This window comes from Lactuca serriola, chromosome 9, assembly GCF_051521515.1.
Source record: "Lactuca serriola cultivar US96UC23 chromosome 9, Lser_US96UC23_V15, whole genome shotgun sequence".
Taxonomy (NCBI): Eukaryota; Viridiplantae; Streptophyta; class Magnoliopsida; order Asterales; family Asteraceae; genus Lactuca; species Lactuca serriola.
The window spans coordinates 187,778,734-187,791,151 of record NC_136416.1 but is presented as its reverse complement, the minus strand read 5'-3'; positions in this window follow the sequence as shown (position 1 = coordinate 187,791,151).

Sequence of the window (12,418 nt, the reverse complement as noted above, 5' to 3'; positions counted from 1 at the left end):
TACTCATTTGTTAATGGGCTAAGCTAATATGGAAGTCCATGGATGATCCATGGAGCTTTTAACCCATGGATCCTTGGAAAGGAAAAGACATGGGTTATTAGGGTTTCACCCTAACCATGCACACTATATAAAGAAGCATATGATGTAAGAAATGTGACACTAAGAGTGTGAGACTTAGTGGTGGCCGATTCCACAAGAAAGTATACTACTCTCTCAAAGTTTTCCAAGTGTTTGTGGTGATTTGTGATTCCATTTGAGGCATTCACACTATTGGTGCTTGGCTCTCAAACTCCAAACAATCAACCATCATCAAAAGGTATGTATTTCTACTATTACTTTTATGATTCATAATCCTTATGCTATGCTAGTTAGGAAGAAACCTTGGAAGTTATTATGTGCATGTATTTTAGAAGAAAACATAGATCCAAGGTTTATTAGGGTTGCATGCACACTTAGGAAGTGTTAGATTGCTCAAAACCCAACAGTGGTATCAGAGACTAGGTTTGTTTTCTTGAATACTTGATGCAGATTGCTGAAAATCGAAGTTTATGTGCTGTCTGCACAGCAGACTCGCCGAGTCCATGAAGGGACTCGACGAGTCCAAGACAAAATTCATCCAACTCGGCGAGTTGGTTCATCCACTCGACAAGTTGGAACCCCAGACAGCATATCTTCGAGTTTTGGTGCTGGAATTGGTCTAGAATCATTACCTTAAACTGTTTTGGACTCGTAAATCCTGTTTTTGATGTGGTAATGATGATGGTGGACCAATTTCAAAGTTATAATCAAACTTTCAAGTTTATATGTGTTCATATGATTCTTGAAATTGTTGATGTGGATGTTCATGTTCATATGAGTTTTGTTAGATCATAGGAATTATTTGCAAATTGTTTGTTAGTTAATTCTTGATCTTAATGTGTTTTAATGGAAATCATAATTTGTCCTCAAGTTATGGAATTCCAAAAGTTTTTTTTCTTTTAAATGTTTTTTTAAGAAGTCATCAGTTACACTTTTGAAGAGTTTTCTAATAAATGCTTTTATGGACTTCATAACTTGTCCTCAAGTTATGGATTTCCAAGAGACTCTTCATTAAAAGTTTTAAACACTTAATTAAAACTCATAAGTTATGAATATCCAAAAGTTTATGAATTGTTCAAAACTTGCCCTCAAGTTTTGGAACTTGTAAAGTCTCACACAAACTTTAATTCCACATCCTAGAGTTTTAAAAGTTAAAATTCAACACTTATACTATTTATAACATTAATGGTTAATTATTATATATATATATATATATATATATATATATATATATATATATATATATGTATAAGAACAAGTTGTTTTACCGTTAGTAGGCCTCATTCACGAAGCCGGTCTATAAGGTGGGTATAAGGTTGTTGCCTATAAAATGGCAACTTAATGGGTGTCCACTCTCACCCACCGCTTGCTTGACTGGTGGAGGGTCGTTAGTCGAACGGGTAGGACAATGACTTTAAATTCTCATTAAAAGTATAATGATTATTATAAAGTAACTAAATGTTTTATTTAATTCCCAATCTTAGTTACTTTAGGAAAAATGTGAATTTGGTGCTATCCCATGGAATTCACACTTTATACCTTACCAAGTCGTTGGTGGAGTGTGTGTGGTTAACCGGCACACTAACTTGGACTAATAAGGATCACGAAGGGTGACTTAATGTTTGTCATAGATTAATGGAGCGTGTGTGGTTAACCGGCACATTGATTAGGTGATAATATTAAGGGTACCAAGTGAATTGGTATGGTTATTCACACCTTGTTTTGTGATCCTCGGCATCCCAGTCACAAAATTTGAGAGGGCACACTCGAGATTGAAACATGCCATTGAAAAGTTCAATGAATCTCAAAAGATCTAGGAATTTCAAATCCAATTAAAACCTAATAAATTAGTTCGTTTTTCATGGTGGAAATTGGTGAATCGTCATTCGCCTACCTTCAAATATTTTATAGCTTGGATTACGGCATCCCTCTTCCAAATTATAAAATATTGTGTTGGGTCCTAGCTTTAATATTTCATATTGGGTGTTATATTAAGGATTTTGAATCAACTAACTTAATTTTCTCCCATTATAGATGTCTGGTTTAGACAACTATGATCTTCCAAAATCTCTTGAAGATGGTGTCCCTCAACATCATGCTTCACTTCCTTCACCTCCTCCAATTATTCTCCCTCAGCCACAAGTTCTTGAAAAGTTTAAAGTCACTCAATCCCTATTGGCAAGCATAGTCTATGTGTGCTCACATCTTGGAGATAAAGTCACATATTGACAAGCCGGGAGAGTTGGGTGTCAAAGTCTCGTGAAAGTTGGATGTTCAATCACTTTCTTAGTAACATAGTGAGTCTCTTTAGGACTACTATGAGGCTGACTATGACATGACCCTTAATGATGTTATCTTTTTGCTTGGTGTTGTGGAATCAGCAATGATTCGAAACACCAGTAAAGCAAATTTGATTAAAAGAACAACTTCCCAAGTCTACATGGACATTGACAATGGTAGCATTGGATATCTAGAAAAGGATTTCTCTTCCCAATGGAAAGGGATCGGCTACAGTCAACTCGGTTGACCAAATAGTAAAGAGAAAGGCAAATTCTGAGATAGTCTCATGTGCCATTACCAAAGGGTCCATGTGTTTTGTTGCCAAAGGAAGGGGCATTGGTTGCGAAGCTGCCCTATTCACCTGAAAGGTCATAAGGTTGATCAAGTCAAGAGGTTTGACTCTACTTCGGGTAAAGTCCACTGTCTAACTCTATTAAGTTTCTATTTGGAGATTCTTATTACATAATGTGAATGGGTCACATGTTGATGTTTTTAAGAATCAAAGAAAAGATAGGAAGCTTAAAGTAAGTATATGTTGATTCTGATTGCAAAGGTGGGTTTCGATCGCATGGTTCGGTAATCAGAATTTTGAGCTGTTGCTTAAGAGTTATAATATATTGCTTATGAATAGATAACAACAAGGTTTTCATGTGGATTGTAAGGATAAGTTTTTCCGCAAAGTTTAAAAAAAAAAGAAAAAAAAGGGTTTTAATTTTATTTATTTTAAAAATATCCTTACAATGGCATCTGTGGAAAATTGTTGCTTATATGTGTCCAGTAATAGCAATATTGGAAAGTGGATTTGATTCTTTCATTTGTGGTAGTGTCTGAATTTACCAAATGAAGAAAGTTTTTCATCACCCAAGTTTCAATTGGACAGAAACTTGGAATCATACAAGTTGTATTGTATGATGAATGAGAATTTTCATCTTTGAAAATTAAGACTAATTCTTTGATCACATGTATATGTGAGTCAGTTGAAGGACTAAGGAATTAGGTACACTGGGTGTGCGCTGGTCAAGGTCCACCACAAAGATTGATTTGTCATGATTTACTAAAGGTTAGTAAATATGACTATACTTATAAGGTTAAGTATAATTCTGTAACATTGGAAAGGTTACAATGTATGACAAAACAAATGAGAAGAATCAAATTAGGCAGAAAGATAAAAGTTTCTCAAATCTGAAAGGATGGGAGAGTACTTTAGTATCGTATTTCATGATCATCTTAATGATTATGAAACCATATCACAAATTCATACTCTAAGGACGTCTTAGTGCATTGTTATGGCTAAGAAGAGAGGTCATGAATTGTTGGATTGGTTAAGATCAAGAAGATGAGTCATACTTCGTTCCAAAACAATTCTTAGAGTCATACTCCAAGATTGTAATATTGAGTGACATAAAGTAAGGTTTAAAACACTTATTAAATGTAGTGTAAACTATTTCTACCCTTGTACATTTGAGATTGGTAAGTTGTGATGTCTTGGATGAGACAAAGACCAACTAAGACCAATTGTGTGAAGTATTAGTCTTGATAAGAATCCGCACTATCCCTTCAATATTTGTTTTGTCAAGGAATGGTTCTTGACTGGGGAAACTTATATGTCAAGGGGACAGTGGGAGCCTTAAAGATCCTGAAAGAGTTTCAAGATTTAATCAAGAGTAAAACCTATAATTTATCACTAGCACACAACTTAAGGTTTGCAACCTATCGTGTTGACATAATTCTTATTTCTGTACCTACTTCAAATAAGTTGAATTTGCATGTGAGTTATCAGAGTTCAACTTTGAAGCATTGGTGGGCCTTGTGCTACCAAGGTGACAAGAAACTAAGATTGAACAAGTTTAATCCATGTAAGGCTGAATTTGTCACTAACCTTATCTTATGATTATGGTTTTGACAAATTCACATGGATAGGAACTCATACACTATAAAATCTAAGTGTCATAAGGTTTCTCTCCGATTCATGAAAATGATGGCGAGGAAACGCTTTCACTAAGTAGATTTTACATAGATATCAATTGTGTTATTTGCATTTTCAAACGTCGTTAGTGGAGCGCATGTGGTTAACCGGCACACTAACATGGACTTGTGAGAAATGGAAAATGCGTAAGCAATTGAGACTATGATTACGGTATCCCTTTTCATAGTTCTGAAAATTGTTTAGACACACATGTGAACTATCTAAGAAAGGGTGTATGAATCTAAATTTCAGAAGTCCAGCAGATTTCTGGAAATATGTCAGAGCTAGTGGGAGCATAAGTGTTATGCTGATAATCATCATATTAGTGGGAGCATGATTATTACGTTTAGTGTTGCAAGTTAGCAATGTTAATTATAGAAAACAAAGTTTTAATTCGTGAAGTTGCAGGGGTTGAAAAGTTGTTTTGCTATAATTAAAGGAGAGGAAATTATACTTCATTTCAATTCTAAAGCTTAGATTGAGATTTTAATCCTCTTTAGTCAAGAATATATATATATATATATATCTATATATATATATATATATATATATATATATATATATATATATATATATATATATATATATATATATATGAATTTTATGTTGGAATGGTTCAACTTGAAGAAATTCTATATATATTGCGTTTTCAAAATTCGATTATGATTACGGCATCCCTCTTCATAGTTAAATTTTGAAAACATGGCAAATAAAAAATATTGTAGCAAAAGACTGGTATAGTATCATGTCTTTATCTCAAACATCATGAATCGTGTCCCATATGCTTCGGATATAGGATCGATTGCATGTGCTATAATATTCATCTTTTCTAAATTTTCCAAATGCTTAAGGCATTGAGAAGGGAAAAGTCTAGAACTGGATATGACTAAAGTGATTAAGCAATTGTCGAGGACAAATCTGAGGTTCGCCAAAGATTGGTTGCTCAGGGAAAGTTGGAAGTATGATGTAAGTTGTTGGAAAGGACCGTATTGACATGTTCTGAAAAGAAGTAACTCTTGTTCGGAAGTGATAGTCAAAATGGGACTATGACAATGTCTCCATAGGTGGAAGTTATTCAATCTATGTAAGATTATAAAACCTTAATGCAAGAAGGATGTTCAAAGCAATGTACTTTGAATATGAGACTTCCGTTCCATAGAAGTTGTCCTTCTTTGGAATACTCTGTAATGACTGGTGACAAGGTTTTGGTGACTTTGCGCATAATCATTACAAAAGGAACATTGCATAAAAGTTTAAAATCTAACAGATTTTTGGTAAATGATAGGAATCGGGGATTCTCACATTTACAATAAGGATTTGGGATTGTGAAATGAGTATCAATGGAATCATGTTCAATTGATCTACATCATAATGTAAGGATCATAGACAAACATAGTGTGCATACTTGGAGTATGGCATAACTATTGTTTAGAAAAACAAAGTGTACGTGCTAGGAGCATGGGACGACTGTTGTTTTTATTCAAGTCTTAAGTTGATTGTTTGAAACATTATACAATGAATAATGTGTAATCAATATGGTGATAAATAAAAGGTGGTTCTATTTATTTTCAAAAGGGTTCTGAGACCATATTGGATTCGATTATTATTGTGTTTCACTTTGCATGTTTTGACTTCCAAAATAGCTAGGTTATTCTTTCCGAATGACTAAGTTATTTAAACACTCCACAGTCGTTCATATGTTGGAAGTAGCTACAACATTCATGAGTGCTCATAAGTTTTGAGTATTGGAATAAACCCACGCTCACTTGTATCACTTCATGGAATTTATCTCGAGTGATCGTGAGACGGTAATATCATATAAATATTCAAAGCTAGAGATATGAGTTGTTACCTATGAGTTGGTTGTGCATTGATTGCACGTAAACGCATCAGTAACTTGATGTTATAAACGTGCCTTTGTGTACAATTCAACAAGTAGTAGAACAAGCATATGAGTCAAAGTTTATCTGTTCCTTCTAGAAATAGAAGCGATATCTGGGCCCCTCGATGATTTTGTTGTGACCTATGTACCGGCCGGTCAGAACTAAGTTGATGTGTTTGATTAAGTTCTTTGTCAAACAAATCGAAAATCGGGAAACAAACTGCTGGACAATAAGTACGACGTTGTTCCATGTATTTGTCCGGCTGATATCATGAGAACAGAGGATTATATGATCACTTATCTAAAATGGCGCATCATAGTTCAACAGAGTTTTCGAGAGCTACGATTGCTGGTTGGTTCCTGAAGTAACATACGCAAATATAGTTATTAGACTTATCCAAGTGGGAGTCTATTGGATAAGGTGTCTAAGTCCATAACTTATTTGGTACATACTTGACCCGACCCGGCATGGTCCATTTGGGTTGCACTTCACCCAAACGATTTATGGATAATTTTATGAGAATTGTATACTTACGATTTATTAATATATTATAAGTTATAATATATTAATATGAAGTCATGCTATTTAATTAGTTTTAGTCTTAAATTAATTATGAATTAATTTAGAGATTAAAAAGAAGACTGATTAAATTATGGGCTATTATATTTTATATAGTGTGGGCTAATACTCATTTGTTAATGGGCTAAGCTAATATGGAAGTCCATGGATGATCCATGGAGCTTTTAACCCATGGATCCTTGGAAAGGAAAAGACATGGGTTATTAGGGTTTCAACCTAACCATGCACACTATATAAAGAAGCATATGATGCAAGAAATGTGACACTAGGAGTGTGAGACGTAGTGGTGGCCGATTCCACAAGAAAGTATACTACTCTCTCAAAGTTTTCCAAGTGTTTGTGGTGATTTGTGATTCCATTTGAGGCATTCACACTATTGGTCCTTGGCTCTCAAACTCCAAACAATCAACCATCATCAAAAGGTATGTATTTCTACTATTACTTTTATGATTCATAATCCTTATGCTATGCTAGTTAGGAAGAAACCTTGGAAGTTATTATGTGCATGTATTTTAGAAGAAAACATAGATCCAAGGTTTATTAGGGTTGCATGCACACTTAGGAAGTGTTAGATTGCTCAAAACCCAACAGTATATACACTTCACTAGACTTGACAAAATATTGACGCTTCCAAAGCGCCTTCCATCGATACAACTCCAATATCCTCAAACAAACTCAACCAATGACAAACAATGAATAAACCAACTATCAAAATTGGATAGATAACATATACGATAATTTTATTAGTAATGAACAAAACTCATGTGAAAATGCATCAACCATGCCCAGAAGTTGGATGATTGATCAATAAAAACTCTTACCTAATTAAGGATGGAGGTCGGTTTAGTGAGCTAACCAACCTTTCAACTGACATTCAACTTGAGTGGCCCAATCGCCTTATAACCCTATCCTCGATGTTCTAGCAAGGAACAACTAACCACAACGATATCTTCACCCAATAGCTTCCTATGCAAGGACTACACATACAACCCTAAAGGGATGAACCTGACAACAACTAACCCTACACTCGCGGTCTGACCAATCCCTCATTACTTTGCAACCATGAAAGATCTCTAAAATACCGAATTCAAAAATCCAGTATACTTATACTGCAACTTCCTCATACCCATTACACCGAAACCATAAAATAAATTTGGTTGCTAACCCTTCAGGCAAAACCCCCAGTTCTCCCCCACTTAGTGCTCAATCTATCCTTGGTCGATGTCTCCTACGTCGAAGCCTAAAACATATCTCATCTATATACACTCTAAAAATGACTCTCAGTATGCAAAATGACATATGATAACCTCTTGAATAATAGTAACTAGACAAATATAAAGGAAACCCTGAACCTTAGGTGGAGACTTAGACACCTCAAACATTGAGTCTCACACATAATAACCACATAATCATAAACATAAATAATAAAAGAAGAAGGAAATGTATACAATACGTACCAATGACAACATATGGTGAAGCTGAGGCATCCTCATCCTAAAACTGAAATGCTCGGCTCCTCACAAGTGGATCCTCCTCCCTATCCTCACTATCATCAGTCATCATCAATGTAGCTAGAGCAGGTGCCCTCACCGCTCCACTTGTTAGTCTCGGGCACTTGACCTTCTTATGGCCCACCTGGTTGCAGTGAAAATAGATTAGACTTGGTCCCTATGGATAATTCCTACTGATATGACCAATCTCGTCGCACTTGGAGTAGCCCATACCTGTAGATCCATACACCTCACCATGCAGTTTCCCACACTTCCCATAATGGCCCCGGTGTTGCTTGCCTCTAGGTTGTGAATCGAAAGTCTTGGGCTTCTTCACTAACCCCTCTGCTATCTAAAATGAAACTGATTTCTGCTTTATCCGAAGTTCTAACTCAATCTCTTATTCTCGGGCTCTAGCAAATATAACGTCCAAGGTCTTCTAACTTGATAGGCTCACAAAATATCGAATATCATTCCTTAACATATCATGGTACCTCATCTTCTTCATCTCCTCATCCACCACCTACCGTGGAACCAGTAAAGCCCTCTCCTAGAACTTGGTCGTGATCACCACTACAATCTCTATCATCTAGCGAATGTACCGAAACTCCCTCGCCAACCAATGCATCTTAATGGCAGGTGAAAGCTCCTCTTTGAATCTTGAAAAAAAAATCGTCCAAGACATGGCCACCACAACCTTAACTCCCAAAGAGTGACCAACCTCCTCCTAGTAGTCGTGGGCTCCATCCCTCAGATGGCAAGATGAAAATCCCACCTTCGATCCCTCAAGGCAGAAGCTAGTCTGCTAATCATTCTCCATGTCAGCAATACACCATCTACTAGCAATAGGTTCCTTCTTCTTGAAGAACTTTGGGGCTCCGCAACACTTGAACTCCCGAAAGGATAGAGTTTGCGCCTCGATCCGACCAACCACAATCTCTACACGAAAAGCCCAAAGTCGATTGTAACATCCTGACTTCCAGGTATGAGAATTATCCTTTTTATTATGTTTTTCCATTGGAACACGGCGTGGTGGAAGCCTCACCACAGCGTATTGAAGGACTTTTGGCCGCGTACTTTTATGGACCAACAAGTTGTGTTGGTGAGGGGAAACTTGGTGTGTTGGCGGTTGGATGAGAAACCCTAAATTTTAGGGTTTTACACCATATACAATCCCCTTAAGTCCCTAGGGCTGATCTTTTATTAGCCTCCAAACCTCCATATCGGCCCTTGTGAACCCTAAATATCGTTCCCTCTCATTTGTGAGGTAGTATGGTATTTTGGAGCAAACGAAGAAGAAAGTTGGAAGAAGGAAGCAAGGATCTTGCAAGAAAATCTCTCATCTTCAGTTTGGCATTCTTCTAGACCTTTGTAAGTGTCCAAGATCCGATTTTTATTCCTCTATGTAGCTAGATCTTGAGTTTTGTCCCTTTTTCTCCTTATTCTTGGATATTATAATGGACGGATCTCATAAAGTTTGCAACTTTATGAATCTCCAGGTCAAGGTGACCTTATAGTGGTTTAGATCCGGTCTTTAGCCAAGTTTTGATGCCATGCGTGGAGTTTAGGTCATATTTCCCCCTTTTGACCCATTTTGGGTTCAAGACATGCATTGAACATGCATTTTTATAAATCACCAAGCCTTGGTTTGAGTAAATTGGAGGAGCAATCATGTGAATACAGTCTCAACCTCAGGAAAAAGATTTTAAATTGAGTTTTAAATGGTTTTCAAAATAATCAAGGAGGATGCAATGTGCATGATCAGTCGAAGCCAATAAGTAGACCCCAAAATACCTTACTGTTACTTGATATTATGATATGTTAGAACAACATGCTACTGATAGGCTAGGAATCTTATGGATGTTTGCATGATAGAATTTCCTGATTATATGATGCCTGATAGCCTAGGGTTCTTCTCTAATGGAATTGACATCAGTACTGTAGTTGCTTAGTGTATGTATCATGGTCGTACATAACTAAGATATTATAGCCTCAAAATGTTTTCTTTAGCCTTTATTTCATGTTCTTGTTTGATGAAGGGATTAGGTTAGGATCATATATTTGAAAGTCTATAGGGTCCAGCTTTATGTATGGCTAGCATATAGGAGTGTTGTAGGGTTGGTGGAAGTTTCATGGATGAGTGGTGTGGGGTCAGCTGGCCAGTTTTGATATATATATATATATATATATATATATATATATATATATATATATATATATAGTTATCCTCTAGGGCGTGAGGATTGAGAGTTGGGTATGCTAAAAATATTGTTAAGGCTGTTGTGATAATCATCTGGGACAACTACGGGTAGGTGTGGAATATAGTATGGGCCCACACTATTGAAAGCACATGACGCATACGCGTAACAGAGAAGTCACAAATAGTAGGGCTTGTTGCGAGTTGGTTCGCCCTTATATTATGCGTATTATCTGATATCTCCCTAGTGTATTTTTAGTATGGTGACTATGAGGCATGTTGAAATTAGATTGGAATCGAGATCAGTAGCCGACAGGCAGATTGGGGTAGATTAGTTGGATGCCCGAGTTAGGGAGATTCTTCATAACGAGGTCCTAGCTGTTGTCTGGGGTCCGATATCGGAGTTGTTTGGGTCTATTAAGACCGCGATGATGGAGTTCTTTGACGACAAATATACAACCATTATTGAGACTGCTGTTGTTGCAGCCTCCATAGCTGTGGCAGCTGCTAGTGTTGGGCCGAGTCGGGTTTTCCAGTATCAGAACTTCGACAATACAAAGCATTTGAATTTTGATGGGGTGCATAACCCTATCATTTCCATGAGGTGGATATCTGATGTGGAGGGATGTTTCTTCACTTGTTTATGTCCTGCTAACCAGAAGGTCAAGTGCGCTATGAACCTTCTGAGGTTCGGACATAAGGATTGGTGAAGGCTAGCTACCAAGTCCTATTCTACTGAGCAGTGAGCTGCTATGACTTGGGAGAAGCTTTCTGATATGTTTTGCTCCTGATATGTTCCATTGGTGGAGCGAGAGAGGTTGGCCCACAAGTATCTAGATTTGAGACAGGGTACTGAGTCGGTGACGAAGAACACTAAGATGTTTACAGAGAGAGCTATGTTCAGTCATGAGTTTGCTATATCAGAGCAGGCTTAGATGACCCGTTACTTGAGCATGCTCAAGACGGAGATCAGGCAGTTTGTTTCTACTCATCGTTATGGTTCATTTTGGAGATGCAGGAGGCCGCCATATTGCATGAGACTGAGATTGACTTGCAGACGAGGGAGCAAAGGTTGGCCCCAGCGCAGGCGCAACCTGCACCAAATCGTTTTAAGACTGCTGATGTCAGATCTGGGGGCTGAAAGGGCCACACTTATGGGAAGTGCGGCAAGGCGCATGAGGGTGCTTGTCGATCATCTTATGGGTGCCACAATTGTGGTCGTCAGGGCAACATGGTGAGGGATTGTTTCCACCAGGATCCAACATGCAGTTCTAGGATTTGTTATTTTTGGGACCATGTTGGCCATGTGAAGGCCAATTATCCATTGCTCATTGCCAGGCTAACGCAGGCTCCAACGCTGGATACTTTGAGGATCACTGATGGGAGTCAAGGCAGGGCGGAGCCCTCGAGGGCTCGAGGTTGCACTTTCCATTTTACTATCGAGGAGGCCAAAGCAACACTAGATGTTGTGACTGGTATGTTTCTATCCCTTATTGATTATGTTTGTATTATGCTTATATATTTGTACCATTAGTAGGTACATTCCTAGTGAACTCCTTGCCTGCTTTAGTGTTATTTGACTCGGGTGCGAGTAAGTCTTTTTTTTTTGGTCATTTAGTAGGGATTTTGCTATGCCCTTAGGGGAGTTGGAGTGTTCGTTGCGAGTTTCTATCGCCAACGAAAACAAGATTTCTACTTCTTCGGTGTTTCAGGGTTGTGTTCTAGAGATCTCCTATCCTCAAAGTGAGCTTGGACTCGTGAATATCAACCAAGGCACCAACAGTATTAAGTAATAGGCATCCAACAATAATGGGGACATCGAGATCTTCTTTCATATCTATAATCACAAAATCAATTGGGAAAACAAATTTCCCAATTTTTACTAATATGTCCTCTATAATGCCCCTTGGTTGTGTCACTAAATGGTTTGCCATGTGAATTGTCA